This window comes from Heterodontus francisci, chromosome 3 (genome assembly GCF_036365525.1).
Source record: "Heterodontus francisci isolate sHetFra1 chromosome 3, sHetFra1.hap1, whole genome shotgun sequence".
NCBI classification, from domain to species: domain Eukaryota; kingdom Metazoa; phylum Chordata; class Chondrichthyes; order Heterodontiformes; family Heterodontidae; genus Heterodontus; species Heterodontus francisci.
Genome location: NC_090373.1, coordinates 56,352,722 through 56,360,723, shown reverse-complemented (window position 1 = coordinate 56,360,723; position 8,002 = coordinate 56,352,722).

Genomic DNA, 8,002 nt, shown 5'->3' with positions numbered 1-8,002 from the left:
GCCTTAGCCACTTTGCAGCCATGTCTCTGAAATGGCTATCAGGTCATAAATATTTATTTTTATTTGTGCTATCAGTTCTTGCATTTTGTTACAAATGCTGCATGCATTCAGATATAGAGTCTTTAATTCTGTCTTTTTACCATTCTTGTGAACTGTGGCCTTACCTGTAGGTGCATTCTTAGGCTATACGCTCTACCCCTTCCTGTCACACTCTGGTTATCATTTCCCATATTGCTATCCTGTGCTATTGATTTGTCCTTTTCTCTTTAATTTACCACATCTCCCCTCATGTGATCTCTCTGCCCCTCCATTATTTAGCTTAAAGCCCTCTTTATCGCCCTAGTTCTATGACTCGCTAGGATACAGATCCCAGCACGGTTCAGGCGAAGACCATCCCAACGGTACAGCTCCCACTTTCCCCAGTACTGGTGCCAGTGCTCCATGAATCGAAACCCATTTCTCCCACACCAATCTTTCAACCATGCATCCAACTCTCTAATCTTATCGACCCTATGCCAATTCACTCATGGCTCAGGTTGTAATCCAGAGATTGTTATTTTTGTGGTTCTGCTTTTTAATGTTGCCCCTAGCTGCTCATGATCCCTTAGCAGAATCTCTTTCCTAGTCCTATCTATGCCATTGTTAGCTAAATGGATCACAACAACTGGATCCTCCTCTTCCCACTGCAAGGTCCTGTCCAACCCCGAGCAGATGTCTCGAACCCTGGCAACGAGCAGGCAACACAGCCTTCTGGACTCATGCTCTTAGCTGCAGATAACAGTGTCAATCCCCCTCAGTAATACTGTCCCCTACTATCACTACATTTCTATTTACTTCCCCCATTTGAATGGCTCCCTGCACCATGGTGCCATGGTCAGTTCATTCATCCACCTGCAGCCCCCGCTCTTGTCCATACAAGCTGCAAGAACTTCGAACCTGTTGGACAATTGCAAGGGCAGAGGCTCCTCCACTTCTACCTTCTCAATCCTCATACCTGTCTCGCTCGCAGTAACACCCTCCTGTCCTGGATATGGACGAAATCAGAAGGCCCTTCCCTAAGTGACTGCCTTCTGGAACAAAGTGTCCAAGTAACTTTCCGCCTCCCTGATGCATTGCAATGTCCAGCTCATTAACTCTGAGCCAAGGTTCATCGAGCTGCTGCCAATTACTGCAGATGTGGTTGCCGTGGATCACACTGCCGTCCACCAGCTCCCACATACTACAGCTGGAACACATACCTGTCCTGCCATCCTTATTGTGTTTTAATTAACTAATTAATTATTTTCTTAACTAAATTTTAATTAATGCCTCTAGTCCTGTTTGTGCTTATGTTATTATTTCAATTAATGTTATACTTACCCTGATTAAAATTCTCTAGCTTAGAGAAGAGGAAAAGAGAAAATACTCACCAACTCATCAATTACCATCTTTTCTGTTATGTCACACTTCAATTTTCTTCAGAATGCTCTGAATCCACATATTCACTCCTCCTCACTCTTCAAACTCTCACCACTGTCTCTAGGTTACCCTCAATTTCTGGTGTACTCTCACCTGCTTGCCCACCTAATTAATACATTCTGCTTCAGCTCGGTCAGAGCAGCACCTCCTCCCTCACTGCATCGAATTCCCACACTTCAAATTCCCCAGCTCACACACTGTCTTGAGCTGCACTCATTCAAAAGCTGCTACCTCCGTGCCTGCTTTACTTTGGATCACGTTATAGACTGCCTTTCTTTCTAGCAGAATTTCTAGCAGCAGTAATGATGTTGACTAAGTGTGCTTAAGGACTTAATGATCAGTTGTATGCTGAAAGTTATAAATTCATTAGTTTTCATGAGATCTTCATTGCTACACACCAAGTGACCATCAATGCATATATATGAAAGTTACATGTCACAGGACCATTTGTGCATACCAAAGAAAGTTGCATTCCAACAGACCATCACTGGATATCCGTGAATGTTATTCGCTAATGACTACCCACTGGGTACTTCTAAAGGTTATACCGACTGATCCACGATTACTGGAGACTTTTCAGATTCACTCGCTATGATGGAGGCAGTAATGTAATTGCCCAAAGCATAAAAAGCCCTTTGAATGAGAGGTGGCTTTACATCAAATGTTTTTCTCAAGTGGCCAATGCAGTCTGGTGGAGACTTCAGAAGTGTTGCTTGAATAGAGTCTCTTAAAGCTTCAGTCAATGTACTTTTTCCTATAGATCAATAACAGGGTTAAAAGTCATGCCCATAAAACACATATTTAATTGCTTGTTATTCACTTAAAATGCACATACTACATATAACCAGAGATTTTCACAGCATTAAGCAAGGAAAATATATGGGTTAGATCGATTATCTGCTGAACCATATGATACAGAAAGTCCCAGGTCAGATTGCCATTTTGTGTTGATTTAGTTGGTGTGGGACAGTAGTCACTACAACAGTCTGGGGAAAGACAAAAATCAGCCAGAGTTCTCACTCTGCTTCCTAACCAACAATCCCAAATGATGCATGTATGTGTTTGTTGAGTGAGGAATGAACGACAGTCAGCTGTGATGTCCTACATTGTTGAATAGCCTGCCAACACTCACTATCTTGGCTTGTACATACAAAAGGGGCACTTGAGTGAGGTGTCCTAACATGATTCAGCACCTTTCAGAGAGTAGGGGGAAAACTGTGATGCTTCTCACCTGCACAAGTATATTATGAGGAGCTGAACACGGTCAATGAAATGATTAAAATCTCAGTTGCAAGGTCTACCTGAACAAATAGTGTTATGATTTAATTTACTTGTTTTACAGACAGAATAATTCTGTGCAGCACACTTTAGGAAGGGTGTCATGGCCTTGGGGAAGGTACAGAGGAAATTTACAGGGATGGCAACAGTGATGAGAGACTTCAGTTATGCAGAGAGATCGGAGAAGCTGGGATTGTTCGCCTTGGAGCAGAGAAGGCTAGGGGGATATCCAATAGAAGTATTCAAGAGAATGAAGAGTTTTCATAGAGCAAGCAGGGAGAATTTTTTCCTCTGGCAAGTGTGTCTGCAACTGGAAGGCATAAATTTAAAATAATTGCCGAAGAACTAAAAGGGAAATGAGGAGAAATTTTTTCACACAGAGGGTTGTTATGATCTGAAATGCACTGAAAGGGTGTTGGAAGCAGATTTCGTGGGCCAATTGGAACGTGTACTTGAAGATGCTAATTTGTATAGTTATGGGAGAAAAAGTTGGGGTTTGGGACTCCATTACAGCTCTCTCAAAGAACTGGCACAGGCATAATGGGCTGAATTCTATGCTGTAGGATTGTAAGAAAACCTATTTTATTGACAATCACTCCCCATCACTGTTATGTCAGGACTGTTAGTATCAGTCCAATGATGTCTGACAGTTAAACTATAGAAGGATTTATTTACCGTACAGTTAATGGAACTAGCTCCTTCAATGGTAGACTGCCCCGTTTTGCATGTTGGGAATAGTTTAGGATGTTTATACAGTATTAATTTACACAGTCAGTTGAACTGAATTCACAGCAGTCTTTGTGAAAAATATTACATGGTATGCATCCTAGTTGTTTAAAGTATAAAACACCCTGATGTTTCTTACCTGTTGTGTCAAGTCCTTCTAACACAATTACTGGAAGTGGGCCTTTTCTGGAAGTCCTGTCGCATTGATCTGCTAATTACAAAACATTCTTGGCTTTGGGAATCATATCTTTTAGTTTCGGTGACTGCAGCGTTGATAGCAACGGAGGTGCGTGAACGGGCTTACAGCTGTGAAGTCAATTTCAGTATTTGTTGGGAATTTGGAATAGTGGGAATGGAGGTTAAGGCAGTTGTATGTTCCTCCTGCAGAATGTGGGAGGTAAGGGTCGCCAAGAGTGTCCCTGCTGACTGCATCTGTGGGACGTGCACCCAACTCCAGCTCCTCGAGAACCGCGTTAGGGAACTGGAGCTGGATGAACTTCGGATCATTCGGGAGGCGGAGGAGGTTATTGAGAGGAGTTATGGGGAGGTAGTCACACCTCAGGTAAAAGAAGTAGGTAGATGGGTTACCGTCAGGGGAAGGAGAGGGAACCAGCAGGCAGTGCAGGGATCCCCTGTGGCCGTTTCCCTCAACAACAGGTATACCGTTTTGGATACTGTTGCGGGGGACGACTTACCAGGGGTAAGCAATGGGGTACAGATATCTGGCACAGAGTCTGTCCCTGTTGCTCAGAAGGGAAGGGGGAAGAGGAGCAGAACATTAGTCATTGGGGACTCCATAGTTAGGGGAACAGATAGGAGGTTCTGTGGGAACGAGAGAGACTCACGGTTGGTATGTTGCCTCCCAGGTGCCAGGGTTCGTGATGTCTCGGATCGTGTTTTTGGGATCCTTAATGGGGAGGGGGAGCAGCCCCAAGTCGTGGTCCACATAGGCACCAACGACATAGGTAGGAAGAGAGATGGGGATTTAAGACAGAAATTTAGGGAGCTAGGGTGGAAGCTTAGAGCGAGAACAAACAGAATTGTTATCTCTGGGTTGTTGCCCGTGCCACGTGATAGCGAAGCGAGGAATAGGGAGAGAGAGGAGTTGAACACGTGGCTGCAGGGATGGTGCAGGAGGGAGGGTTTTGGTTTCCTTGATAATTGGGGCTCTTTCTGGGGTAGGTGGGACCTCTACAAACAGGATGGTCTTCACCTGAACCAGAGGGGTACCAATATCCTGGGGGGGGAGGTTTGCTAGTGCTCTTCGGGGGGGTTTAAACTAATTCAGCAGGGGAATGGGAACCTAAATTGTAGTGCCAGTGTACAGGATGTTGAGAGTAGTGAGGTCAGGGATATGGTTACAAGGACGCAAGAGGGCACTGGCAAGCAAGAACCTGGTTTAAAGTGTGTCTATTTCAACGCCAGGAGCATCCGGAATAAGGTGGGTGAGCTTGCAGCATGGGTTGGTACCTGGGATCTCGATGTAGTGGCCATTTCAGAGACATGGGTAGAGCAGGGGCAGGAATGGATGTTGCAGATTCCGGGATTTAGATGTTTCAGTAAGAACAGAGAAGATGGTAAAAGAGGGGGGGGGTGTGGCATTGTTAATCAAGGAGAGTATTACAGTGACAGAAAGGACGTTTGAGGACTCGTCTACTGAGGTAGTATGGGCTGAGGTTAGAAACAGGAGAGGTGAGGTTACCCTGTTGGGAGTCTTTTATAGACCTCCAAATAGTTCCAGAGATGTAGAGGAAAGGATAGCGAAGATGATTCTCGACAGGGGTGAGTAACAGGGTAGTTGTTATGGGGGACTTTAACTTTCCAAATATCGACTGGAAATACTATAGTTCGAGTACTTTAGATGGGTCAGTTTTTGTCCAGTGTGTGCAGGAGGGTTTTCTGACACAGTATGTAGACAGGCCAACCAGGGGCGATGCCACATTGGATTTGGTACTGGGAAATGAACCCGGCCAGGTGTTAGATTTAGATGTAGGTGAGCACTTTGGGGATAGTGATCACAATTCGGTTAGGTTTACCTTAGCGATGGGCAGGGACAGGTATATACCGCAGGGCAAGAATTATAACTGGGGGAAAGGAAATTATGATGCGATTAGGCAAGATTTAGGATGCGTAGGATGGGGAAGGAAACTGCAGGGGATGGGAACAATCGAAATGTGGAGCTTATTCAAGGAGCAGCTACTGCGTGTCCTTGATAAGTATGTACCTGTGAGGCAGGGAGGAAGTTGTCGTGCGAGGGAGCCGTGGTTTACTAAAGAAGTTGAAGCGCTTGTCAAGAGGAAGAAGAAGGCTTATGTTAGGATGAGACGTGAAGGCTCAGTTAGGGCGCTTGAGAGCTACAAGCTAGCCAGGAAGGATCTAAAGGGAGAGCTAAGAAGAGCAAGGAGAGGACACGAGAAGTCATTGGTGGATCGGATCAGGGAAAACCCTAAGGCTTTCTATAGGTATATCAGGAATAAAAGAATGACTAGAGTTAGAGTAGGGCCAATCAAGGATAGTAGTGGGAAGTTGTGTGTGGAATCAGAGGAGATAGGGGAAGTGTTAAATGAATATTTTGCGTCAGTATTTACAGTAGAGAAAGAAAATGTTGTTGAGAATACTGAGATTCAGGCTACGAGGCTAGATGGGATTGAGGTTCACAAGGAGGAGGTGTTAGCAATTTTGGAAGGCGTGAAAATAGATAAGTCCCCTGGGCCAGATGGGATTTATCCTAGGATTCTCTGGGAAGCTAGGGAGGAGATTGCAGAGCCTTTGTCCTTGATCTTTATGTCGTCATTGTCGACAGGAATAGTGCCGGAAGACTGGAGGATTGCAAATGTTGTCCCCTTGTTCAAGAAGGGGAGTAGAGACAGCCCTGGTAATTATAGACCTGTGAGCCTTACTTCGGTTGTGGGTAAAATGTTGGAAAAGGTTATAAGAGACAGGATTTATAATCATCTTGAAAAGAATAAGTACATTAGAGATAGTCAGCACGGTTTTGTGACGAGTAGGTCGTGCCTCACAAACCTTATTGAGTTTTTCGAGAAGGTGACCAAACAGGTGGATGAGGGTAAAGCAGTGGATGTGGTGTATATGGATTTCAGTAAGGCGTTTGATAAGGTTCCCCACGGTAGGCTATTGCAGAAAATACGGAAGTATGGGGTTGAAGGTGATTTAGAGCTTTGGATCAGAAATTGGCTAGCTGAAAGAAGACAGAGGGTGGTGGTTGATGGCAAATGTTCATCCTGGAGTTTAGTTACTAGTGGTGTACCGCAAGGATCTGTTTTGGGGTCACTGCTGTTTGTCATTTTTATAAATGACCTGGAAGAGGGTGTAGAAGGGTGGGTTAGTAAATTTGCAGATGACACCAAGGTCGGTGGAGTTGTGGATAGTGCCGAAGGATGTTGTAGGGTACAGAGAGACATAGATAGGCTGCAGAGCTGGGCTGAGATGGCAAATGGAGTTTAATGCGGAAAAGTGTGAGGTGATTCACTTTGGAAGGAGTAACAGGAATGCAGAGTACTGGGCTAATGGGAAGATTCTTGGTAGTGTAGATGAACAGAGAGATCTTGGTGTCCAGGTGCATAAATCCCTGAAGGTTGCTAACCAGGTTAATAGGGCTGTTAAGAAGGCATATGGTGTGTTAGCTTTTATTAGTAGGGGGATCGAGTTTAGGAGCCACGAGGTCATGCTGCAGCTGTACAAAACTCTGGTGAGACCGCACCTGGAGTATTGTGTGCAGTTCTGGTCACCGCATTATAGGAAGGATGTGGAAGCTATGGAAAGGGTGCAGAGGAGATTTACTAGGATGTTGCCTGGTATGGAGGGAAGGTCTTACGAGGAAAGGCTGAGGGACTTGAGGTTGTTTTCGTTGGAGAGAAGGAGGAGGAGTGACTTAATAGAGACATATAAGATAATCAGAGGGTTAGATAGGGTGGATAGTGAGCGTCTTTTTCCTCGGATGGTGATGGCAAACACGAGGGGACATAGCTTCAAGTTGAGGGGTGATAGATATAGGACAGATGTGAGAGGTAGTTTCTTTACTCAGAGAGTAGTAAGGGCGTGGAACGCCCTGCCTGCAGCAGTAGTAGATTCGCCAACTTTAAGGGCATTTAAGTGGACATTGGATAGACACATGGATGAAAATGGAATAGTGTAGGTCAGATGGTTTCACAGGTTGGCGCAACTTCGAGGGCTGAAGGGCCTGTACTGCGCTGTAATGTTCTAATCTAATGTTCTAATCTAATCATATCTACATACTTAGAGCAGAAGTATAAAACACAGCATTCAACATAAGAGGAATTTTCAGAACAGTCTGTAAATCAATGTTATTTTTCATAGATTTTGGTGTCTGAATACTACTACTTATCCATTTACTTTATTCTTTTTAAGTTATGTTTAGCTAAAAAAGACGCAATCAATAAAAAAATTATGCTTTCATCGTACCCTTTGAAGGAGCATATTATTTTAAGTTAGTGGAGTCCTCTGAAGCTCCTATTGCATGGCAAAGGGAAACATCATCCGGATTCATGTGAAATCTCCT